At 39.1% G+C, this 26,766-nt stretch overlaps 1 protein-coding gene and 1 long non-coding RNA gene across 3 annotated transcripts in view; one reads left to right on the plus strand and one right to left on the minus strand.

Annotated features, from left to right (window-relative positions):
* KCTD1 (potassium channel tetramerization domain containing 1) overlaps nt 1-26,766 on the plus strand; it is a 622,936-nt gene that overhangs the window by 183,901 nt on the left and 412,269 nt on the right. The window lies entirely within an intron of this gene.
* The window catches only part of LOC126940981 (uncharacterized), a 120,332-nt gene that overhangs the window by 85,872 nt on the left and 7,694 nt on the right, over nt 1-26,766 (minus strand). Inside the window, exon 1 of one of the 2 annotated variants that reach the window (XR_007721022.1) lies at nt 21,106-21,256. The exons of the other annotated variant lie outside the window; for it this stretch is intronic. This is a non-coding gene — a long non-coding RNA (uncharacterized LOC126940981). Of the gene's footprint in view, nt 1-21,105; nt 21,257-26,766 lie in introns of those variants that run through there. 2 annotated transcript variants of the gene reach the window in all.

A 26,766-nucleotide genomic window follows, 5' to 3' on the forward strand; every position in this document is an offset into this window, starting at 1 on the left:
GCTATAAGATTTGAAAATTCAGGATAAGGCTGTGTTGCCAATCTGGTTATCTACTGTAGTTATTATTATTAATTATTATTTCTATTATATTACCATTTTTGTTGTGATTGTAGTTACCTTCAAATCCTTTGTGGAAAGAAGCCATGTGTAAATACAAATGAAGACATTTACATGTAAACTCTACATTGTATGGTAAACAGTTAGTAAAATACTGAGTATTTCAAAATTAAAAAGAATGAAACATGCACTGCTTTGAAAGAATGGAAAATGCACTGAACATTGCCACTTGGATTTACCAAAGGCCTTTGATCTGTATGCTAGAAAAATGCATAATAGAGCACACACCTCTCTCTTCCCTCTCACTCACTTGTCCACCTTAACGTACTCTCACCCCCACAATCCCAAGGTCACTGCTTTTTCTCAGGCCATCACTGTGTCTACCTAATTGGTCCTCCTCAAGAGACTTCTAACAGCTTCCCCCAATTCTCTCTCTTGTTATTAGAGTACTTCCTTAAAACATAAACATCATTTTCCTGCCTAAACCTTGCTGATGGCAGGAGACACAATAAATGAACTGAGTGGCATATGACTAGTAGAATACAATACAACCGCCACAAATCCAACTTGAGAGGAATATTTCATGACATTAGAAAGTTTTCATCTCTTTTACACTGCCAGTGGGAGTGTAAATTAGTTTAACCATTATGGAAGACAATGTGGCAATTCCTCAAAGACCTAGAGGCAGAAATACCATTTTACCCAGCAATCCCATTATTGGGTATATACCCAAAAGAATATAAATCGTTCTATTATAAACATACATACACGTATATGTTAATTTCAGCACAATTGCAAAGACATGGAATCAACCTAAATGCTTGCCAATGATAGACTGGATAAAGAAAATATGGTACATATACACCATAAAAATCTACGCAGCCATAAAAAGGAATGAGATCATGTCCTTTGCAGGGACGTGAATGGAGCTGGAGGCCATTATCCTCAGCAAACTAACGCAGGAACAGAAAATCAAATACCACATATTCTCACTTACAAGTGGGAACTGAATGATGAGAACACATGGACACATGGCAGGGAACAACACACAATGGGGCCTCTCAGAGGGCTGGGGGTGGGAAGAGGGTAAGCATCAGGAAGAATAGCTAATGGATGCTTGGCTTAATACCCAGGCGATGGGATGGCCTGTGCAGCAAACCACCATAGTCCACATTTACCTATGTAACAAACCTGCACATCCTGCACATGTACCCCTGAACTTAAAATTGCGAGAAAAAGAAAAGTGTTCATGATGAATGGGACAAGTCAGATTACAAGTGAGTATATATAGTAGGATGTCAGTTTTAAATGTTGTAAATACTTTTTAAAATGAAACACAGTAAGATTCTTGCATTTCTGTTTATGTCTGCTGTTTGTAGTTAGCCTGAGTTGGGGATGGGGGTAGGCACCTAAGATTGGACCTATTGTAGCAGTGGTTCTCTAACTTTTTTTTAACTCAGAACCTCTTCACAACTTTTGAACATTATTGAGAGCCTCAATAATTTCTAGTATTTTAACTACTGTGAGATATTTGCTTATATGTATTGTATCTATTAAAACTTACCATATTAGAAATTAAAACAGAAAAATTTAAAATATTTATCAACATACCAAAAATAAATCAACTAAATTAACATAAATTATATATTTTTGTGAAATAATATTTTAACCCACAAAAAAAGAGTAAGAAAAGAGTTATTGTTTATATTTTTGCAAATCTAATGTTTGACTTAATGGAAGACAACTGGATTCTCTTCGTATCTGTTTATACAATCCATTGTGATATGTTGTTTTGATTAAAGTATGGGGGCACAAATCTACTCTCACACAGCTTGGAGCTGGAAAAAGAAGTATTTTAATAGCCTTTTGAGCTAATTGTGAATATTCTTCTTTAATGCTACACCAAAACTCAAAAAGCAATGTTTCTTAAATGCTAGATACAATATGCAATTTGAAACCATTTAACTGAATGTTTATGCTATTACATTGAAGTCCATCTATCTCGCACTCTGAAAGTATCTTTTATTCATGCATGATTTTGAACACAGTGCATTTATCGCTTGGGAGAATATTAGTTTTTCTGAGTTATGTAGATTTTCCAAATGTTGGCATATTTTATATAACATCAAAAAATCACATCAGTTACCATCATCATAAATCTCATTTTTTAAAAAAGTCTTTAATTATTGGGAAGCCATCAAGTTCATGGAGGTAAATACAAGTATTTCATACTTCTAAATTTTGATTGAAAGCTCAAATTTTACTATTAGCAACAAATATTTTCAGTTGTTATCTTTGAAATGACAGGCCACATCATTGAGAGAATATCCACCAAATATGCAAGTCTGAATAATCAGTATGTTTGCTTACTAGTATTGTTCTTTTAAGTAAAAATCATATTCCTAGGGGGAAAAAAAAGCTGCTAGTTCAGCTCACAACTCAAATAATTGCATAGGTGTCTTTCCTGAAACAACCATCATGCTTCAGTATGAATCAGGAGTACTTCACTTGTACTTCACTTGCCACACAGACTATAAAAAAAGATGAGTAATCAAAAGTTAAGATTTAATATAATTCGTAATTGTGTTGCTTTACCAAGGATGTTCTTAAGTGAAACTAGGAGGTTATTTTTGTCTTGACTTTTTTTGTCTTTTGGGGTTTAGGGTGTCTGTGTGTATGTGTGTGTGTTTACTCTAAGTGTGTGGTGTTTAAGAATGCAATGACTTCTAGCAGAATTCAGTGTTAGCACCTTCATTAGTGCTAAGGAGCCAGCAGTTTTGTCTACATCACTTTCGCATCATCAGTGCAAGTGTCACACAGTAAAAATGGGAAATAACTTCTCAGTCCTTTTTTGAAAATAGTTTTGATCTCATGGACCCCCTGAAAATGTCTCAGAGATTCCCAGGAATCTGTGAAGCAATAGAAACCACTATAGAAAGTAGTCCTTAATTTGAATAAATTATAAGACTAAAAAGAAAACTAAAAAGAAATGTGTTCAGTGTTACCAGTGGTTATCTCTGGTTAATGGAATTATGCATGGTTTCTATTATATTTTCAGGCTTATCTGAATGTTATTCATTTTTATAGTAATCATTATTTTAATAATAAGAAAATAGGTGGTTATTTCCTGAAAATTACTGTTCACATTTCTGATCCTGGTTGAAAAATGATCCTCTTTCTGCTGACTCTACTTCATCTCCTCATCTTCCTCTCCCGAAACCCCACCACCAAGTGACTCGCAGCTTCCCATATGAAAAGCTTGCTCAGGGTTTTTGAAGAGTTCTAGCAAGATATGCCCACTTAACAGTAAATGGAGAAATGGCCTCTATTGCAAAGGGTAGGTCAAAGCTCACAGAACAATTTGTATTCTCCCCAAAAATATCTTCACATAATAAAGGGGCATTAGTCACTTTCACAAGCTCATCTGGTTAGCTAATATTTGAAACAGCACAATTACAGAATAATAAAAGATGAATTTAGCAACCTCTTAGAGCTGCGCTGTTTGATACAGTTCTATTTAGCCACATGTGGCTGCTGAGTACCTGAAATGGGGCTAGCGCAACTGAGAAACTGAATTTTCAATTTTATTAATTTGAATTAGTTTAAAACTAAAACTTGCTACTCATTTCAATTTATAAGAAAAATTTTAAGTATGTTTATATATCTACTTTTTCAACCATAAATTTTATGACATCTGAATACAAATCAAGTATTTCCAACGAAAACTTAGCATCCAAATGGAGAGATGTTGTAAGCATAAATTATAAATGTCATACAGTAAGATTAAGAGTAAAGTATTTCACTTCTAATTTTTTATATTGATTATATATTGAAATGATAATATTTGAGACATATTGATTAAACAAAATACAGCATTAAAATTAATTTTACCTGTTCGTCTTAACTTTTTAAATGTAGCAAGTAGAAAATTTTAATTACATATGTGATTCACAGTGTATTTCTGTTAGACAGTGTTGCCTTCAAGTTGTATGTGGTAGAATTAGACCAAAAATAATTTTGTTTGCTATACTGCATATTTTCTACTTTTGACTGTTACTATAGATCTACTTAAAATTCTTCTAAATCTTAGCCGGAAATAGTATTCTTCTTCTTCTCAAACATTGTTTCTCATAAGTACTGTAACCCCTTAGCAACCTAACAAGGTACTTATAGTGTGTAAAAAGTTTAAATACTTATGACAAGTAAGTACTTATGAGAGCTATCATTATGTTATTGCCATATAGCTGCAACTATGTCTCTTTACATCTAGAAAGTTCTATCTTTCTTTTAAAACCCAGGCTGGTGGAAAGTGGCTCCAGACATTGAGAACTTTTCTCTTAAAGCTAACAGTACTTTTATTTTCTATTTGCCATTATGACTTGAACCACTTTGTCTTGGCTCTGTGGCAAAGGATTGGACAATTCAAATTTTCCAGAGGTCCCTTTTCTTAACTCTTAACAAAGGCATAGCAAGTGCTTCTGTCTCTTATTTACAGCCATGGTTTTTGCCTTTCAATGAGAAAGTAAAACTGAGAATAGTTTCCAGAGCTTTCAGAACTTTTTCCATTGAAATGCAAACACCCCCCTGGCGCCTCTGAAAATTCTGAGAAATTGTTGGGTTTTGGCGATGTTTCCAGAAAACCTGGCATTCTTCTCCTGTTCGTGGCTGGTTTAAGTTCTTCCCTTTCCAAGTACATTTTGAGTGAAGTCAGTGGTTGACTGTCTCTTGCAGGGAAAACTCCCAACTTGAATGCTAAACAAAGAGTAACTTTTTCATTCCAAATTTGGAATTGTTACCAGTAAACCTCTGAACCCTACCTTTGTTACATCTCCTCTCCAAATGTGATTTAGTTTCTCCACATGCACCCTTCTCCTTAACCCTGTCCATGACTTACCACAGCCCTGAGGCAGCTTACATAATGACAAGGTACACACAAAAATCAGTGTGTGTTGTAAAGATAATGGCAGACTTTGTTTTGGATTCTCTAATGTAGCCATCCTAACTGGTCTAAAAATTATCCATCCGTATCTTAAAATATTTTATACAACCCATGGTCTCTTAACGCAAAGCATCAGTGTAACATATAATAAAGCCACCAATCTTTTCTATCTTCATTTCCTCAATAGGATAAGTAATCTGAATGGGTAAACTAAGAAAGCAATTGACAAGTGTTCAATTAACACATCACCAGATTCTGATCTTAGAATCAGCTCAGATATGTCTTCCTTACTTACTGTCTATAATACATAACCTTGATCCTGTAGTGCCACCATACACTTGTAAACTGAAAGATGATGCGTTCCCCACTGTTTCACATGCGCTCATCTTTTGGGGAGGAATCATGTCTGGTTTTACTTTCATTGTTCATCAGTTAAGCTCAATGAATATTTACTTAATAACTGTGTGACCTAAGAAAAATCTTATCTCATGGCTCCTAGCAAATTCATGCTCCGACAGAAGAGAAGCTCTATCTCATCTGGAGTGGAGTTAACAGAGTCTAATGCATGTAGAAGAAGAGCAAGTGAAAACTAAGAAGGAATAAACTGTCCTCTATTACTTGCTCTGCAAATCTGGTAAATCAATCTCCATACCCACAAAATGTCAGATATTCAAATGTCATAATACACCCCAAATAAAAATTCTTATCAAAAATTAGAGTATAAAATTCAAGTTGAAAACACAACTATTGGCTGGGCACAATGGCTCATGCCTGTAATCCCAGCACTTTGGGAGGACAAGGCGGGCAGAGCACCTGAAGTCAGGAGTTTGAGACCAGCCTGGCCAACGTGGCGAAACCCCCATCTCTACTAAAAATACGAAAATTAGCCAGTGTGGTGGCACATGCATGTAATCCCAGCTACTTGGGAGGCTGAGGCAGGAGAATCACTTGAACCCGGGAGATGGAGATTGTAGTGAGCCAAGATTGTGCCACTGTACTCCAGCCTGGGCAACAGGGCAAGACACCATCTCAAAAAAAAAAAAAAAAAAAAAAACCCAACTGTCTAATTTAACAATAAACTTCTCTAAGACTCTGTTTCATCTTCTGAGAAGTAGAATCTTACTATTATTTCAGTGATTCTACAAATCAGTCATGGGCCTTTACTTACTGACGTCTTAAAGCTTTGCAAGCCTATGACCCAAAATAAAGTCAAAAGATCAGTACTCATCTTTGACAATAAATTTACATATACAGGCAATTGTGATTTTCTCAAAAAGGAAAACATTATAAAAACCAGGTGGCAGAAGAGACTGAAATACAAAACAACTTTTAGCCACGAGACTATAACTACAGTTCACATCTAGACACTAAGAGGGCTCAGGCACAGTACTGGCCATAGAGTATATGCTCAAGACATTTTTCTCAAGTTATGTAAATATATTCTAGAGCACTCCCTGAGAACCAAAGTAGCAGTTCGGCGAAACTGCTGATCAGCCAGCACATCTTCTGGATGTTATGAGAACAAGAAGAAAATGGCATCACCCATGTGAGCCATATTAACCTTGACCTTGTGACCAGGAAAGGCACTGTCTTGGACCTCTCCTCTCAGCCATACATCCCACCCGCTCTCCATTCCACTCCATGGCTGGCCAAGATGTATTTTTCTGAACGTATTTTATAGACTTTGGCAGGCTCCAGGAGACGAGATTTTTTGGAAGGGACTCAAACTTGAGGCTGTAACTAAAGTTCTAGTATTAATAGCAAGGTTCCTAAATATGGATTTTAAATAGCAATAAATTTAATAATCAAAAGTACTTTAAAACTGTCATTCACAAGGCAAAACATGTTGATTGGAAACTCTTATTAGCACAATAGATTTCTCTTTTATTATGGATACATACGCACACACATACACACATACACACACACATACAGTCTTTCCATATTCATCTAATAATACAGACACGAGGACTGGGGAGATGTGTGGAGGTTATCAATTATTAATGTTTATATTCTAAGAAATGCAATGAACTTACTATTTATCACGAGAAAAAAATGCATTTTTCTTACAGTTGAGGGATTGCTGAGGGAAGTATAACATATTAGTTAGAAAATAATTTAAATTGGGAAATAAGATTTTGAGTAGGTGACATACATATGTAGAAAATGGAAATTCTTTAACAGCAATTTGCTCAATCCTTAAAACTTTCCAAACAATGAAATTTACAAAGGAATCAGTACAATCGCTTTACTGGGGAAAAGAATACTGGAGAGAGAATCTTCTCAGTTGAATCATAAATGCACTCAATTTTTACTACTCTGCCACCTGTCTCTATTTAGAATGCCATTCTAGAATTCTAACGTACGGCACAGAACAGTACTGAGGGCCACAGGATCCAGGGTGGCAGAGGCAGGGAGGGGTAGGGAGAGAGCTAGGCTTAGCAGCACACTGCTTTAAATCAGCTCTTCTGTTACATAGTAAACATCGAGATGTCTCAGTTTGCAAAGAAATAAAATGAAAAATTGCTTTCAAAGGCCTCAGAATCGTCCCTGCTTTGAGGCATTGGAAAAAAGTTGATTTCAGTAATTGAAAGAGAGTTTTGCAGTGCATGAACAATCAGCTCCCCAGAAGATCCTGTCTACACGGCCCACTGACTTCACGATATCTGAGTTCAGATTGTTCTATACCCACAAACAAGCCAAGCAGACTAAAACCTGTGTCTCCTTTTCCAGATACCATTAAACATGTGAAGTGTAAAAGTTAGTAATTAAAATGCCAGTTAAGATCTGGAAATGATTGCTTCCCTGATATGGCCATATTACCACATGAAAAATTAGCCCAGTCTGGGTTCAAGTTTTTTCACTTGAAAAACGAAACACTGTCACAGACACCCATACTTTTCCACCACAGCATAGGCAGACAAATCATTTTGTTTAAAAATCTATTTTTTCAAGTCTAAATAATGGAATTAAGTTCTCATTAATTTTTCTACCAGTGGAAGCCCAACTCAAAACAAAATTTTAAAATACTAAGTTTGATTTCACATCCCTAAAATCAGGAAGGGATGACCTTATTTATAACTCTGCTTCCAAACAAGGCCACATGGAAAATATTCCACAACAGCCAAAATAATTCAATCAACTATAATGACCTTTCAAGATGATCAGATCACATTTTACCTCAGTCATTCATTCTGAAATTGTCAAATCTTTTTGTTTGTTTCGTTTTTTAAAATTTGTTTACCTTAAATGACAAGTAAAAATTATATATATTTATAGTGTACAGCATGATGTTTCGATATATTTACATATTGTTCATTGGCCAAATTCAGCTATTTAACAAAGCCCTATCTCAAATACTTATCATTTATTCTGTAAAAAGAACACTTAAAAACTACTTTCTTAGTAATTGACCATTTCTATGTCTTCTTTGAAGAAATACCTACTCAGATCCTTTGCCCATGCGTAAACCAGGTTATTTGTTTTCTTGAGTCATTTGATTTCCTTATATATTTTGGATATTGACCACTTACCAGATTTTGCAAATATTTTTTCCCATTCCATAGGTTGTCTCTTCATTCTGTTGATTATTTCCTTGCTTGGGCAGAAGCTTTTTAGTTTCATATAATCCCATTTGTTTATTTGCTTACTTTTGCTTTTGTTGCCTGTGCTTTTGGGGTCATATCGAAAAAATCACTGCCCAGATCAACATCATAGGGTTTCCCCTTATATTTTCTTCTATAGTTTTACATTTTCAGGTCATACATTTAAGTCTTTAATCCATTTGGAGTTGATTTTTCTGTGTGTTACGAGATGAGGGTCCATTTTTATTCTTTCACATGTGGATACCCAGTGATTCCAGCACTGTTTGTTGAAGAGACTGTCCTTTCCTCATTACATAAGGAAACTCTCATCTCTGGGCTGGGCAGGAGACATGAGATCATAAGAGAATATGGGGAGTAATATCACCCTGCACTCCTCCCCTGGATATTACATTCCACATTGCAGGGGAGTGGGCACCCCCCCCACGATATGGGGAGTAATATCACCCCCTCTCTCCCCCTGGATACTACAATCCACCTCGCAGGGGGATGGACAGCCCCCGCGAGGCGGGGAGTAATATCAGCCCCTTCTCCCCCCCTGGATATTATGATCCACGGTGGACTGACAGCTTGTTTACGATATTGTGAGTAATATCATCTTCCCCTCTGGAAATTGCGAACTATTTCCAGACAGGTATACACCCTCTGCAGTATTGGGAGGAATATCGTCCCTCTCCCCACCCTTGATATTAAGAACAATATCACAGGAGTGTTTTTACTCTCTGCAACATTACGTGTCCTATCATCCTCTCCCACCTTGAAATTAGGAATAATATCTGGGTGAGTGTATACATTCTGTGATATTGAAAGTAATATCCTCCTCTTCTCTCCTGTATCATGGGAACTATATCACTGGGGGGTGTACACTTTCTGCGATATTGAGAGTAATATCATCCCCTCCATCTTTGAATATTAAGGACAATCTCACAGGGTGTTGTACATTCCCTGCGTTATTGAGAATGGTATTATCCTCTCCCCCCCGCCCCGCATATTAAAAAAAATCACAGAGTGGCTGTACACCTCCTGCGATATGGGGAGTAATACCATCTTCTCCCCTTCTGGATATCAGGAGCAATATCACACGGGGGTGTACACTTTCTGCGATATTGGGAATTATATCAACCTCTCGGCCTTTGAATATTAAGAACAGTATCACAGGGTGGATGTACACCCTCTGCAGTATGGGGAGTAATATCAGCCTCTCTCCTCCATGGACATTAGGAACAATATCCCAGGGTGGGTGTACACCTCCTGCTATGTGAGGAGTAATATCATCCTCTCCCTTCCTGGATATTAGGAACAATATCACAGGGTAGGTGTACACATCCTGCGATACTTGAAGTATTATCACCCTCTCCCCCTCCAGATACTAGGAACAATATCACAGAAGAGGTGTACGCTCCCTGCGATATTGGGAGTAATATCATTCTTTTCTTTTGTGAATATTAGGAGCAATATCACCGGGTGGCTGTACACCCCCTGCTCTATTGGGAGTAATGTCATGCTCTGACCCATGGATATTAGAATCATATTCACAGGGTGGGTGTACACCTACTGTGATGTTGAAACTAATATCATGTTCTCCCTCCCTATTGGGAACAATATCACAGTTGGGTGTAGACCCCGTGAGGTATTAGAAGTGATAAGAGTAATAATATCATTATTAATCATTAAATATTAATTATTAATATTAATTAATAATAGTAACTATTAATTATTGATATTAATTATTAATCATGTTATTGGTATTAATTATTAATAGTAACTAATACTGATTTCTAACACAACTGTATTAATATTAATGTTAATATTAATATTTGTTATTAATCAATATTAATTGCTGATATTTTATTTACTATTGCTATTATTGATAGTGATTATTAATATTGTTATTATTTATATTAATAATTAACATTAATTTTATTGTGATCACTTTACTAATATCAGTGATTAATATTAATTAGTGTCATTTTATTAATGTTAATAATGGACATTAATTTTAATTATTAACAATAAATATTATTCCTGATATTGGGGGGAGACGATGATATAACTCCCAATATCACAGAAGGCGTATACCACCTGTGTTGTTCCTAGTAGCCAGCGGGTAGAGGATGACATTACTCAAAATATCGCAGTAAGTGTACGTCCCTTCTGTGATATTGTTCCTAATATCCGGGGGGGAGACGAGGATATTACTCCCAATATTGCAGGGGGTGTAGACCCCTCCTGTGATATTGTCTCTAATATCCAAAAGTGGAGAGGATGATATTTCTCCCAAATTCGCAGGAGGTGTACACCACCCCTGTGATATTGTTCATAATATCCAGGGGGTGAGAGGATAGTATTAGTCTCAGTACCACAGGAGGTGTACACTCGTTAGTGATATTGTTCCTAATATCCAGGGACGGAGAGGATGATATTACTCCCAATATACCAGGGGGTGTACACCCCTGCTGTTACATTGTTTCCAATAGCCAGGGGTGGAGAGGAAGATATTACTCCCAATATCATAGCAGGGGTATACTCGCCTCCCCCACCCCCGTTATATTGTTCTGAATGTCCAGAGTGGGAGAGAATGATATTACTCCCAATATCTCAGGGGCTGTGCATCTTCCTGTGATATTGTTTCTTATATTCAGGGGGGAAAATATGGCATTACTCCTAATATCGCAGGGGTTGTACACACCTGCTGTGATATTATTCCTAATATCCAGAAGGGGAGAGCATAATATTACTGTCAATATCACAGGGGGTGTACACCTCCCCTGTGATATTGTTCTGAATATCCATGATGGGAGAGGATGATATTACTCGCAATATCGCAAGAAGTGTACAGCCTCCTGTGATATAGTTCCTAATATCTAGGTGGAGAGAGGATGATATTACTCCCAATATCGCACAAGTGGTAAAACCCTTTCGATAATTTTCCTACAATCCGGGGGCAGAGGATGATATTACTTCCAACATGGAAGAAGGTGTACGCCCTCCCCCATGACATTACTCCCAATATCCATGTTGGCAGACGATGATATTACGCCCAATATCGCAGGGGATGTACACCCACCTTGGGATATTGTTCCTAATATCGAGAGGGGGAGAGGATATTACTCCCAATATCGCAATGGCTGTACAGCCACCCAGTGATATTGTTCTTGATGTCTGGAAAGGAAGGGATGTTATTACTCCAGATATTGAAGAGGTTGTACTGTCTTCCTGGGATATTGTTCCTAATATCCAAAGGTAGAGAGGATGATATTACTCCCAATATCGCAGGGCGTTATGCACCCCTCTTGTGACACTGTTCTTAATATTTGGGGGGGAGACGATGATATTACTGTCCATATCACAGGGGTGGACAACACCCCTGTGAGATTGTTTTTAATATTCAGTGGGGGAGAGGATGATATTAATTTCAATATCACAGGGGACATGCCCCCTGTGATATTGTTCCTAACATCTAGGGGAAGAGAAACGATAGGACTCACAATATGGCAGAGGGTGTACACCCCCTCCATAATATTGTTCCTAATATCCTGGGGGAATTAGAATGATATTACTCCCAATATCACAGGGGGTGTACACAATCCCTTTAATATTGTTCCTAATATCCAGGGAGGGAGAGGCTATTACCCCCAATGTCATAGTGGGTGTACACACACCCCCAAAATTGTTCCTCATATTTAGTTGGGGAGAGGATGATAATACTCTCAGTATCTCAGAGGGTGTACACCCTTCTTTGGATATTGTTTAGTAATATCAAGTCGGGGAGAGAATGATATTACTACCAATATAGCAGGGGGTGTACAGCCCCCTGTTATTTTGTTTTGAATATCCAGGTTGGGAGAGGATGATATTACTGCCAATATCGCAGGAGTTGAACACCCCACCTGTAATATTATTCCTAATATCCAGAAGAAGAGAGAATGATATTACTCCCAATAGCGCAGGAGGTGTACACACCCCTGTGATATTGTGCCTAATATCCAGTGGAGGAGACGATGACATTACTGGCCATATCGCGGGGGTATACACCACCCCTGTGATATTGTTTTTAATATCCAGGGGGAAGAGGATGACATTACTTCCAGCATCGCAGTGCGTGTACACCAACTCTGTGGTATTGTTCTTCAAATCCAGGGAGGGAGAGGATGATATTACTGTCAATATCGCAAGGGGTGGACACCCTGTCTTTGATATTGTTCCTAATATCCACGGGGGAAAGCATATTAATCCCAATATCGCTGTATACACCCCTTTTTTATATTGTTCCTAATATCCCACGGCAGGGGGAGTCTATATTACTGGCAATATCACAGGGTGTGTTGTGTACACCACCCCTGTTATATTGTTTATTTGCAGCAATTAAGAAATTGATATTACTCCCAAAATGGAATGGGCTGTACACCTCCCATGAGATTTTGCTCCTAATATCCAGCGGGGAAAGGAAGATATTACTCCCAGTGTTGCAGATGGTGTATAATCTGCCTGTGGTATTGTTCCTAATATCTAGTGGGACGGAGGATGATATTACTCCCATTATCGCAGACAGTGTACACTGCCCTTGTGATATTGTTCTCAATATCCATGGGGTAGAAAATAATATTACTCCCAATATCGCAGGTGGTGTACACCACCCCCCCCCCATTGATATTATTTCTAATATCCAGGTGAGGGGAGGATTGTATTTCTCTCAACATCACAAGTGATGTACACACTTTCTTTGATATTTTTCCTACTATTTACGGGGAGAGAGGATGATATTACTCCCAGTATCAAAGGAAGTGTACATGCCAGGCTCCTGTGATATTGTTCCTAATATCCAGGTTAAAAGAGGATGATATTACCCCCAGTATCGCAGGGGGTGGGGTGTACACTCCACCTAACATCTAGCGGGAGTGAGGATGATATTACTCCCTGTATCGCAGAGGGTGTACATCGCCCTTATGATATTGTTCTCAATATCCATGGGGGTAGAACATAATATTACTCTCAATATCGCAGGTGGTGTACACCCCCCCATGATATTATTTCTAATATCCAGGGGAAGTGAGGATAGTATTACTCTCAATAGCGCAGGGGGTGTACACATCTTGTGAAATTGTTCCTAATATTCATGGAAGGAGCCGATGATATTACTGGCCTTATCTCAGGGGGTGTACACCTTTCTGTGATATTGTTCCTAATATTCAGTGGGGAAGAGGATAACATTAATCCCAATATCGCAGGAGGTGAACAGCCCCCCTGTGATATAGTTCCTAATGTACAAGGAAAAGAGAATAATATTATTCCCAATATCGCAGGGGTGTAAAGCCCCCCTATATATTGTTCCTAATATGCAGCGGGGAAGAGGCTGATATTACTCCCAATATCGCAGGAGCTGTACACCCTTCTGTCATATGGTTCCTGCTATCCAGGGGCTTTGTGGATGATATTATTCCCAATAATGTAGGAAGCGTACACCCACCCTGTCATTTTGTCCCTTATAACCACATGGGGACAGGTGATGTTACTCCTAATATTGCAAGGGGTGTACACCACACCTGTGATATTGTTTCTTATATCCAGGAGGGAAGAAATTAGTATTACTACCAATATTGAAGGCATGGACATTCACCATGTGATATACTTCTCAATATCCAAGTTGAAAGAAGATGCTATTACAATATCCAGGTTGTTACTCCCATAACAAGAAAGGGTGTATACCCCGCCTGTGATATGGTTTCTTATATCCAGGAGGGGAGAAGACAGTGTTACTACGAATATTGAAGGGATGTACAGCCCCATGTAATATTGTTCTCAGTATCCAGGTTGAAAGAAGATGCTATTACTCCCAATATAACAAGGGTTGTACACCGCTCTTGTGATATTATTCGTAAAATCTAGAAGAGGAGAGAATATTACTTCCAACAGTGCAAGGGGTGTACACCCCCCCGTGATATTGTATCTAATATCTAAAGGAAGAGATGATGATATTACCCCCAATACTGCAGAAGGTGTACACCCTCCTGTGATATTGTTCCTAATAACTAGTGAGGGAGAGCATATTACTTCTGCTATCGCAAGGACTGCGCACCCCTGTGATATTGATCATAATTTCCAGGGGCTACAGAAGGATATTACTCTCAATACAACAGTGGGTGTACACCCACCCTGTGATATGTCTCCGAATATTCAGGGAATCACAGGATGATATTACTCGAAATATCGCAAAAAGTGTCCACTCCTTTCATGATATTGTTCCTAATATCCAGAGGGGGCGAGGATGACATTACTTTGAACATCGCAGGCTGTGTACACATACCCTGTGAAATTGTTCCTACTCTCCAGGATAGGAGAGGATGATATTACTTCCCATATAGAAGGAGGGTGGACGCCCCCCACGATATGGGGAGTAATATCACCCCCTCTCCCTCACTGGGTATTACGGTCCACATTGCAGGGGGGTAGACACCCACCACGATATGGGGAGTAATACCACCCCCCTCTTTGCCCCTGGGTATTACAATCCACATCGCAGGAGGGTGGACACCCCCCGCGATATTGGGAGTAATATCACCCCGTCTCTCCTCCTGGCAATTACAATCCACATTGCAGTAGGCTGGACACCCCCCGCCATATGGGGAGTAATATTCCCCTCTCCCCCCCACTGGGTATTATGATCCACATCACAGGGGGATGGATACCCCCTTCCATATGGGGAGTAATATCACCCCCCTCTCCCCACTGGGTATTATGATCCACATTGCAGTGGGGTGGACACCCCCCGAGATATGGTAAAGCAGGCAGAGTGATTCCAACACTTGGTAAATGTTCTAGAAATTTGTATTCAACTTCTTCAATGTGTCCATCTTGGTATCTTTGTCAAAAAACAATGGATTGTAACGTGTGGATTTCTTTCTGTGCCCTCCTTTCTGTTCCATTAGTCTGTACATCTATTTTTATGTCAGTGCTATGCTGCTTTGATTACCATAGCTTTGTAGTATATTATCAAGTCAGGTAATGTGATGCCTCCAGCTTTGTTCTTTTTTGCGTAAGATTACTTTGGCTATTCAGAGTTTTCTGTAGTTCCGTGCAAATTTTACCATTTTTTTTTTTATTTCTAGGAAAAATGTCATTGAAATTTTGATAAGGATTTCATTAAATCAATAGATCATTTTGGGTAGTATGGACATTATAACAATATTAATTTTGGAACTGTCAAATCTTTAAAGCTGAATTTCTCATACTGAACTTCATCCATGTTCAGTATACACTGAAGCAGTTGAATACAAATTTCTAGAACCTTTACTAAGCTTTGGAATGACTCGGCCTGCCTTTCCATCTTACACAGCTTGCTGGCTCTCTTATGATCACATGCCTCCTGCCCAGCCCAGAGATGATCCATTTAAAGACTTAAGAACAGAAACTGGCATATAGTAAGAGCTCAAAAAAAAATTGTGAGTGATTATGATGATGATAATTAGCCCAGGCAGCATGGTCAGCCACTTCAATATTTAAGTCAGTACTGTGCCAAGCGTGACCCAGTTCCCTCCACCCATTCTTCCTGCTCCTCCTCCCAACCACAGAGCCTTACTAAGGAAAACCGTAGAATCTTGATGACCACCCTACAAATTCATGCTAGCTTCAAATGTACTGCTAGCTGACCAAAACCTTATTATTTATATTATGTGCCTTCCATAGCACATTTTCCAAACAAATTACTCCAAGTCTCTATGTTAAATCTTCTCCACCTGTAGTCTCTCTCCCACCTGATTCCTGCAGGAATTTATTTTCGTGCTATTTTATTAACACCAGTGCCTTCCTTAATACATGAAAGATAGAGTTTGTTCAATACATACGTATCTTATTGAAACCAAAACCAACAATACTTGGTGTCACTTCAATGCTAACTTCCATTTCCTTTTTTCCTAAAGAATTGGTGAAAATCTTAGCCCAGTGCAAGTAAGGGAACATTTCTGTGCACAGCTCATGCAGGGCCTCTTTGCTGTCTTGTTTCCACTCCTGTTGCTGTTCTTCCTGTGTTCTACATCGTCCTGTTCCAATTCAGTCTGTATCAAAATGGTCACAGTGAGGATTCTATGAATCTAGTCTTTGGTACTAACTGTACACAGCCCTCTGTCTCTTGATCTGCTTGCTAAAGGTTCTCATTTTATTTATTTATTTATTTATTTATTTATTTACATATTTGTTTTTCTTTTATGAGACAGGGTCTTGCTCTGCCACCCAGGCTGGAGTGGAGTGGTGTCATCATAGCTCATTGTAGCCTCAAACTCCTGGGCTCAAGGGATTCTTCCACCTCAGAGTAGCTGCGACTACAGGCATGCACTACCACGCCCAGTTAATTTTTCTTTTTTTTTTTTTTCCAGTACAGATGAGGTATCGAACTCCTGAGCTCAAGGGATCCTCCTGCCTTGGGCTTCCAAAGTGCTGGGATTACAGGTGTGACCCACCACATCCAGCCCCCATTTTAAATAAAGTCTTCCTCACAATATTTGCACAGCTGTGGATAATTCTAATTCCTACTACAAAGTGGGAAGAATGTGCAGAGGATGGAACTTGCAGGGCATGTTCTCTTTGAACTGTCTCTCCTGTTCCCTGGGAATTGCTTCTCTCTCTTTTGCTCAGTTCTCTGAGTCTGTGGTAATCAAGTTCTTTCCTAATATTTGCATCCCTTTTTTTCCCACCCATGGCTTTACTCTGCAGCACAAGGAGCCTAGCATATGTGTGTGGACACCTCAGTCCAAGGTCCAACGCACACACACCTGCTAACTATTGGCCACCAGCTGTCTATTGGCTATCACTGGGACCTAAGGTTGAGACAGAGCAATGTAGTTCAGGTGGGAAGAGGGATGCAAAAGAGACATGCCCAGGCTCTGAGAGCAGAGAATTCCGGAGTCCCAGTTATGGAGAGTGTGGGTGTGCCCAAGAAGGAAGGTGGTGTATCCTGGGAAGGAACAGAGCATCCTCAAACAGGAACCCAGGGCAGGGGTCCCCAGTGCCTAGGTCAAAGGCTAGGACTGCTGCTACCTTCATCCTTCGCTGCTCTGCAGGGAACATACCAACGGACAGCAGAGCCCAAGTCACCACTTGAAAAATGTAAAACCTCTATTCTGAAGTAATTAATTCTCTAATGATTTCTGTGATGCCCTGTCCAACATTCCTTGATCTGTATTGCCTGAGGGGCTATACAGACCTTTAACCACCTTCAAATGAGATGCACACAAATCTTCATCCCCATCTGAATATAAGGCATTTCCTCCTGAATCCTCGTTTTCTTTCCTCCTTTCTCAAAAACAGTGTCATTCCTCATCATGGAGGCAGCATATGGGCCACTGATGGTATGCAAGATGCCCTTAGGTGGTACATGGAATGGATTTTCCTGAAAGTATATATATTGAATTTAATACGCATTTTAAAAATACAACTAGCATGTCAAACCTGTGGTATTGTTGCATAGGCTGATGCTAAGTAAAAATCTGAGTCGAATATGTGTATTGATACACACACACACACACACATGTGTACATATACATACACACAAAAAAAATAATAGTAAGGAGCTGACTTCAATATGGCAGAAATGGTGAAGGTGGCACAGAAACGAAAGCAGTTTGGGAAATGCTGTGGAAGGAAAGCTCATCAGGAAAAGTTAATTCGAACACGTTCCTCATCCTAGGTCTTCCAGTTCACAACTGTACAAATCTGGCCCCTGTTAAATCAATTTTCCTCATCTGCTTATCTCACAGCCATTAGAAGGATCAAATGAAAAATATACAGAAATGCTATAATGTGGTTCTCCAAGGCTGACTTCTCTGTAATCCCAGTTCTCACATTTTCTAGATTCTGGCTTTCTCAGCTGTACCTTTCTATTCAATCATTTTGGTTTCTTCCTATCCACTGCTATTGGCTCATTCTCTCCCTCTAACTTGATTCCAGTATCTCAGAAATAACTAGGATACTAGATTCCAGTATCCTAGAAATAAAGGCCTCTCCCTTATTTTTAGTCAAGCTCACTAAAACAGGGTGGTGTCAACAACAGCTATTTATACTGGCAGGATTTATTTCTGGTGAGACCTCTCCTCCTAGCTTGTAGATGGCTGCTTTCTCAGTGTGGAGAAAGAGAAAGAAAGAGAGAGAGAGAGAGAGAGAGAATACTCCAGTGTCTCTTCCTATTCTTATAAGGACACCAGCCCTTTTGGATTAGGGCCCCACCTGTATGATGTCATTTAATCCTCATTATTTATTTAAAGTAAATATAGTCACATTGCGGGTTAGGGCTTCAACATACAAATTTGAGGGGAATGCAATTCAGCCCATAACACTTCCCCTAACCTTACTTCCTTCATTACTGCACCAGCCAAACTAATAAAGTGACAGACGTACACTAAAGATTTTTCAACGAGAGGTTCAATCATCCATAATACTTTTCGAAATTACAGAATCCCAGGCCCCATTCCAGATCTACTGAATGAGAAAACTGCAAATGGTGCCAGGGTTGGTGATTTGTACATCTGTGCAGGTGAACTGATGTGCATACCTGGTTGAGAACCACCGAGCTATATATTATGCTTCACCTTCAACCTCAATTTCTTCACTATCCACTTTCTCCTCACTCCCTGATTTTTATCTTTTATTCAACTGCAACAGTTCTTTCTAAAACCACAGAATTGTTTCAAAATCACATGGCATTTAAAAAATTTTTATTCCCTTTAATGTGTTTGCAACTGTTGGACCCCAGGGTATCCCTATTTTATGAACTTTCCTCATTTTGTTTCCATGGCATTGCAGCCACACTAATTTCAACTCTAACCCAAGCATTTTTGAGGGTCCTTCATAGGCTCTTATTTTCCCATTCCCCGAGACATTTTTTTCTTCTTTCTCCCATAGTGTCTAATTCATTCCAATAACTTCAAACACTATTTCTGTGAAAACAATTCTAAAATCTTTAGACCACTCTTGAAAGCACCTTTCCCCATTAACCACTTCCAGATACATATCTCAGAAAGGTCCCATTCGTTCCTCACACCCAGCATATTTATTTATTCATCAAATATTAAGGGGCAACCATATTCCAGGCCCTGTACCAGATTCTGGGAGTGTAAGGTGAAACTCAGGCACAATCTCACCATCTCAAAGCTAGAACTCAATGAAGAAATGTAAGCCACCAACTTCAATGCACTGTAAGACAATACCACAAGGGAGGAAGCTCAGGGCACCAAGGGGCACAGCTAATCCGGATTTGGAAGTCAGGAAAGGCTTCTGGGAAAGAGCAGTATCTAAGTCGAGTCTTAAAATATGAGTAGGAGTCAGTGAAAAAAAAAGAAGAAAGAAAATAATAAATCCTAGTGACCATTTATCAATTCTGAATGAAGTAACATCCAATTATTCTTTGGCTTGAGCAAGACCCTTGGGTACAGGCTTAGGGGTACCTTCCAGAGCTACAGGGTACGAACCACCCATTCCCCAGCATGGCAAAGGCAGGGGCTGGGTGTGCCCATTACTTCGCCATGGCCAGTTTAGTAACCTTTCCCAGGACTTTTGCTATAAGCAAAGCAAGAACGTGGAACAAGTGTTTTTTTTTTTTCACATACAAAGACCTAGAGAGGAAGGAAAATAAACCTGGAGAGTGGAACTGTGGGAAAGGGAACTGAATGTTTCCAAAAAGGGGTATATTGTGGTTAAGGCCTCTGAATTTGGGGTCATGGAGAGCTGACTTTGAGACTCTATACTTTGACTTGTGACCTGTATGACTTGGGCAGTTTTCTCAGTTTTCTAAATTATGAGATGGAATAACAATCCTGGCTATATCACCAAGTTACTGTGAGGATTAAATGAGCTATTTCATTTAAAGCACTTAACCGAATTCATGGCACAGATTGTGATGAACAAAGTGGTCAGAGGGGTCAGATGCTGCAGAAGGGTCAAGGAAGGCAAGGACTGGAGCATGTCTCCTTGAGTCACATGGCAGGAAAGGCCCTTGGAACCTAAAAAGAGCAGTTTACAGAAACAGATAAGGGCAGAAATGAGATTGGAACGGGTGTGAAAGCACGGAAGATGGGAAAAGCAGAGACAATAAGTGGAGATGATTCTTTAAAGACATTTGGCTGTAAAGGGAAAATAGATTTAACGGCCTTTGGTGGGTAACTTGGAGTTACCTTTCAAGTTTTTTTCTAAGTTGGGAGACACATCAGCTGCTTAAAAGATACAGACACAATATGAATTAGAGAATTAAGATACAAAAAAAAAGGGACAATCAATTAGATCAGTGGGTCTCAAAGGGTGGCCTACATACCCCTAGAGATCCCAAAAACCTTTTCAGGGAGGCTGAGAGATCAAAGCTGTTTTCATAATAATAATAATAAGATGGCATTTGCCTTTTTCACCATGTGGCTTTTGTATTATCAGTGCAAAAGCAATGGTGGGTGTACTAGTCCATTTTGTGCTGCTATAATAGAACATCTGAGACTGGGTAATTTATAAAGAAGAGAGTTTTTTTTTTCTTACAGTTCTGGAGGCTGGGAAGTCCAAGATCAAGGGGCTTGCATCTGCCAAGGGCCCTTTTGTTACATCATCCCATGGAGGAAGACTGAAGAGTAAGAAAACACAAGAGAGAGCAAGAGGAACGGAGTCAAACTCATCCTTTTATCAGGAATCCACTCCCACAATAACTCACCCACTCTCTCGATATTGTCATTAATTCATTTTCTGCCCTCATGACCTAATCACCTCTTAAAGGCTCCACTTCTCCACACGGTTGCATTGGGGATTAAGTTTCCAGCACATGAATTTGGGGGGGCACAATCAAACCATAGCAATGGATAAAACTGCTGGCCCCATGGCATGAATCAAGGTAGAGCCATCACACCATCATGGCTGCCATTATCCTCTTCACCACCACACACAGTAAGATCAACACCAGTTTCATTTAAGAAAGTTCTCGGTGATGCACACAAATTTTAATCTTACTAAATCTTGATTCACAGTCCATATCTTTTTAACATTCTATGTGACAAAACAGAAAGTGCATACAAAGCACTTCTGTAGACCAAGTGTGATGGCTTTTTTCGGGTCTATAGAGTTGTGTGCTGAACTAACCCCTTTCTTCATGAAATACTATTTTTACTTCAAAGGATGGCTAACAAACCATGGCTATTCAAATTGAATGTTTGGAAGATATTTTCTTGAAATAAGCAAAATGAGCCTGTCTTCTCAAGAAAAACTGATGGAATTTGTTTCTAATATTAATATTTGAACTTTTAAGCAAAAATTATAATTTTGGAAAATTTGTATCAGCCTCATAAGTTTGACAACTCTCAATGCTTAAATGCTCTGATGTCATTGGTCACATTAATGAATATGGTATTTTTATGTTATAAAATAAAATGTGCCAACATTTGGATGATCTGCACAACTCAGTGAACCAATATTTTTCAAAAGACCACGGATACTGTTAAAAATCATGCCTTAGTAAAAAATTAGTTCCAAGTGTAAATAGATTAGTGGATTTTAAAGTAACAAGGTATGAAAAATTCATTAATGTGTTTTCAGATTCCACATTGCAACTAGCCTTTAAGAAAGTACCACTTGTTGAGTTTTGGTATAGTATTAAAGAAAAATATCCACAATTATCTGAATAGATTGTTAAAAGAGTCCTCCCTTTTCCAACTACATATATGTATGAGGTAGGACTCTCTTCTCATACTTCAACTAAATAATTATTTCACAATAGGCTGTATACAGAAATCCAGGTGATTTCTACTAAATCAGACTTAAATTGATTTGAAAAAATATAAAACAATACTCTCTTTCCACTAATTGTTTATGTTTTGAAAATTACATTTATTTTTATTTATGAAATAAATGTGACTTATAAAATAAGGTGACTCACACCTATAGTCCCAGCACTTTGGGAGGCTGGGGCAAGAGGATCACTTGAAACCAGAAGTTCAACACCAGCCTGGCAACAAAGCAAGACCCCTGTCTCAACAAAAAATGTTTGCAAATTAGCTTAGCATGGTGGTGCATGCCTGCAGTCCCAGCTACTCAGGAGGCTGGGGTAGGAGGATCACTTGAGTCCAGGAGTTCAAGATTGCAGTGAGCTAATGATAGCATCCCTGTACTCCAGCCTGGGCGATGGAGCAAGACCCTGTCTCAGAAACATAAACAAATAAATAAATAAAAATTCAATTTAGTTAACATATATTGGGTTTATTCTTGATATTTTCAGAAAATTATAACATATTTTTAAAATTTTTCTGTTTCAGTTCCTAGTATGGTGTCAACATATATAGCTCAATTTGAGGACTGCTGGATTAGATAATGGTACTAGAGGAGGTAAGAGAGGGTGGGATCCAGAACAGAAGTGGAGAAATTCATCTGAGACAAGGGAGGGATATTTCTCCAGTAAGAAACAGAAGGAGGAGGGGATGAGACAAATGTGGAGACATTTTTAGATTTGGTGGCAGGAATTTGAAGGACTTCCCTTTGAAGGTTTCTTTTCATTGTGATGTAGGAGTTGAAATCACTGGTTAAACATAAGAAGAAAGTGCAGGGGATACCAGGAGTCTGAGCAGCCAGTGGAATTGTTCTAGGGTACCTATCAGAGCCACGCAAAGGGAAGACAGAGCCGCATCGAAGCCCCAGGTTGGGGTGAATATTCCTGAATCGTGGACAAATCTTCAGAGAGCATGACCCTGCTGAAGCAGCTGGGCGGAACACTGAGCATAATAATATCAACCAGCATTTACGATATGTATTTAATTTCTTATTTATTTAATATCCCAACCATACAGAAATAGAAAGAATGATATCTCAAACACCTGCCTGTCCACTCCCAACATTTCAAGAATTTTAATGTTTTGCCATAGGTAACAGGCTGAATGTTTAAACTAATTTATTTCTAGATGTTTTTAAGTGTCCCAAAATACTTTATTAGTTGCTTAGTCCACTCTTTATCTTCTAATTTTATAAATGTTCAGTTATTCAATTCTGCTACTGCTGTTGATTTTGAAATCTAACTCTACTAGATGGACAACACACTAGGAATTGTACACAGAACACACACCTCCATCAAGATTGAGGTGCTCACTGAAGATGACCATCTTGCCATCTTTAGCTTCAGAGAGCAAACAATTTTACTGGGAAAATGGTTAAATGGATCTGTTTTCACTTTCTCTTTTAAAGGATACAATATGGCCTGTTGACTCAATGTATTACGTAGTGAGGATGTGATGCAACCAAAAAAATCAAAGTTCAGCTTCCTTGTCGGAATGAACAAATTACAATAGTTAGAGCTAAGTCTTCAGAACCCAAACTCTGGGAATAGTTCATGTCTTCTACTACTATGTAATTTGGACAGACAACTAACCATTAGAACTTTAATCTTTTCAACTATGGAAGCACTTGTTCTTCTTTCACCAAAATTAAAGGTTTCTGGGATGACATAATACTTAGGAGTGTCTGAGGAACTATATTCCCATATTCAGCTGTAGTTGAATCTAATGATCTCAGCTGAGGCTGAGGCCTTGAGGCATTCATGAGTTCTGGTTCTAGCAATTTCTTTTGGCCTCCCTAACATTTCACGAGCCACAAGGCACTTGGGGCCGCACTTTCTTTACTCAAAATGTTGTGCAGTATGGAAAGGGTAATTTGAGGTTTTATACTTATTCTGTGAGATCTCCAATGTAATATGCTTTCAAAGGGTATAGTGTTGGTGCTACCAAGGCACTATAGAGTTCTTTCATTTATTCCACACAATTCCTCATCTTTAAAGTGAAATTATTAGCAATAAAAAGAAATAAGAATCACATTGCTCTTGAAAGCTTATAAGGTGATTTTCATATACCCCTTTGGTTAGTTACAAAGACTGTGCACAAAAAAAAATGATTACAACAAAACTGTAAAGTATATACTGAGTATGTTTCTGAAACCATTCAGACTTAGTTACAATGTTCTATTGTACCATTCACTCTCAGATATCAATGCAAATCATAGCTCATTATGTCAGTACTTTACTGCTTTATTAAATTGTTTCTCAAGAAGTGTCCCCCATTTGAAATAAAAATTTAGTTTTTTACTCTAACCAGTTACACGTATAGGATTCTGTGTTTGTTAAAATATTTTATCAAATGATTCTGAAATTAGCCAATTTTTCTACAAACTTATTCTATTTTCAAGGAAGACCAAAGTACAACCATTAATTATGGAGCAGTGTAATTATAACACAACCCTATATGTAATTATAACTAAAGCATCCCTGTGTACAATTCCTAGTGAGTCGTCCATTACTGGTGAAAAAGGCCTTTGATTCTTATACCTCCTTACTGGGGCAACTCATGTCTTTCGGGAGCGACATGAAGGGGATCTGATATTTATATGCTTGGAAATAGGGAGGTATGAAGCTATTTTGGAAGGGTGTTGTGGGGGAAGAAAAGAGAAATGACATCTAAATAAAATTAGAGGAACAGGGAAGGTTTTACAGAAAAAGTGAAATTTAAGTTGAATTTTAAAGGATGAAATATAACTTACCTAGTCAGGGAAGGGAAGAAAGAAAGTATAAGAAGCCCTAGGACTTCTGTTGGACAGGTCCCTGCTATGCACTGAATTATGTCCTCCTCCAAGGTCAGATGTCAAGAAGAACTCAGGTACCAGGGATGTGCACACACAGAGAAAAGGACATGGGAGGGCATGGCAAAAAGGCACTCTCTGCAAGCAAGGAGAGGCCCCAGGAAAAACCAAAGTCACCAAATTACCCTTGATCTCCAGTCTCCTGTGAGAAAATAAATGTCTGTTGTTCAAGCCACCCAGGCTATGGTACATTGTTATGGCAGCCTGAGCTGACTAATACAGTCCTATGTAACTAGAAAGAAAAGTGGGTGTCAGGATGGTGGGAGCCAAGTAGGGGAGAACCTGCAGCCAATGATCAAACGGCGAGGGTCAGCAGTTTGAAATCTATCTGGAACACAAGCAGCACCTTTGAAGGATTTTAAGCCAGAGAGTCGCAAAATCAGTTTCAGGTTGTGTGTTAGAAAGCTTACTCTCCAGCAGTTTGGGAGGCTGGGGCAGGTGGATCGCTTGAGACCAGGAGTTTAAGATGAGCCTGGCCAACATGGCGAAACTCTTATCTCTACTAAAAATACACATACACAAAAAAATAGCTGGGCATTGTGGCGCATGCCTGTAATCCCAGCTACTCGGGAGGCTGAGGCAGGAGAATTGCTTGAACCCAGGAAATGGAGGTTGCGTTGAGCTGAGACTGTGCTGCTGCACTCCAGCCTGGGTGACAGAGTGAGACTCCGTGTCAAAATAAAAATATTTTTAAAAAAAAGAAAGCAAGCAAGCTTATTCCTGCAGCGATGATTGGTTAGAGGGGTTCAGGGCTATGGGAGGGAAACTCTCTAGGAGGCTAATAATCCAAATGTAAATCATTAAGTTTTGACCTAAGAAGGTGACAATGGGGTAAAAAAGAAGAGATGAATGCAAGAGATATTTATGAGGTAAGAGTGACCGAATCCTATGATTGATTGGGAGTGCGGATTGAGAGAAGAAGTCAGGAATGACTCCCCACTTTCTGGCTTGGGGTAGCTGGATGAATGGAGACGGCATTTGATTTGAAGGGAAAAAATACAAAATTTTGTTTTGGCTATAGAAATTGTAGAGGCCATGTGTGTAGGTGAAAGAGAGCAGCGGACAGAGTGCTTGGGTGGAAGGCTTCTACTTTCCCAGTGAAGAATGAGGCATGTGTTCTATGCAGAATTGAGGTAAAGGGAGACAGGTGGAAGAATGGTGTAAAGGGGCATTTGCTGTTTTTCAGCTGCCTGTATCAAGCCGCCTGCCGAGTTGCATCCCAGAGTCCTCTTAAAGAGGCAGCATACTAAAGTGATAAAAAACAAGAACTCTGGAGTCTGATTGCCATGGTTCAAATCCAGCCTCACTGTACACTGATAGTGTGACCTTCAAGCAGAGTCTGTCATCTCTCTCTCCCTCAGTCTCCTTATCTGTAAACAGGGATAGCAATAGTATCTCCTTCAAAGAGTTGTGTTAAGGATTACATGAGATTGTACGGAAGAGCTGCCATCATTATTACCTCTCACCCGCTGAGTGTGGCCTTGGGAGGAGGATAATGCCCGATGACTCTCTCCCTCTGTGGAAGTCATCTGTCTCCCT

The sequence above is a fragment of the Macaca thibetana genome, chromosome 18 (genome assembly GCF_024542745.1).
Source record: "Macaca thibetana thibetana isolate TM-01 chromosome 18, ASM2454274v1, whole genome shotgun sequence".
In the NCBI taxonomy this organism is placed as follows: Eukaryota; Metazoa; Chordata; class Mammalia; order Primates; family Cercopithecidae; genus Macaca; species Macaca thibetana.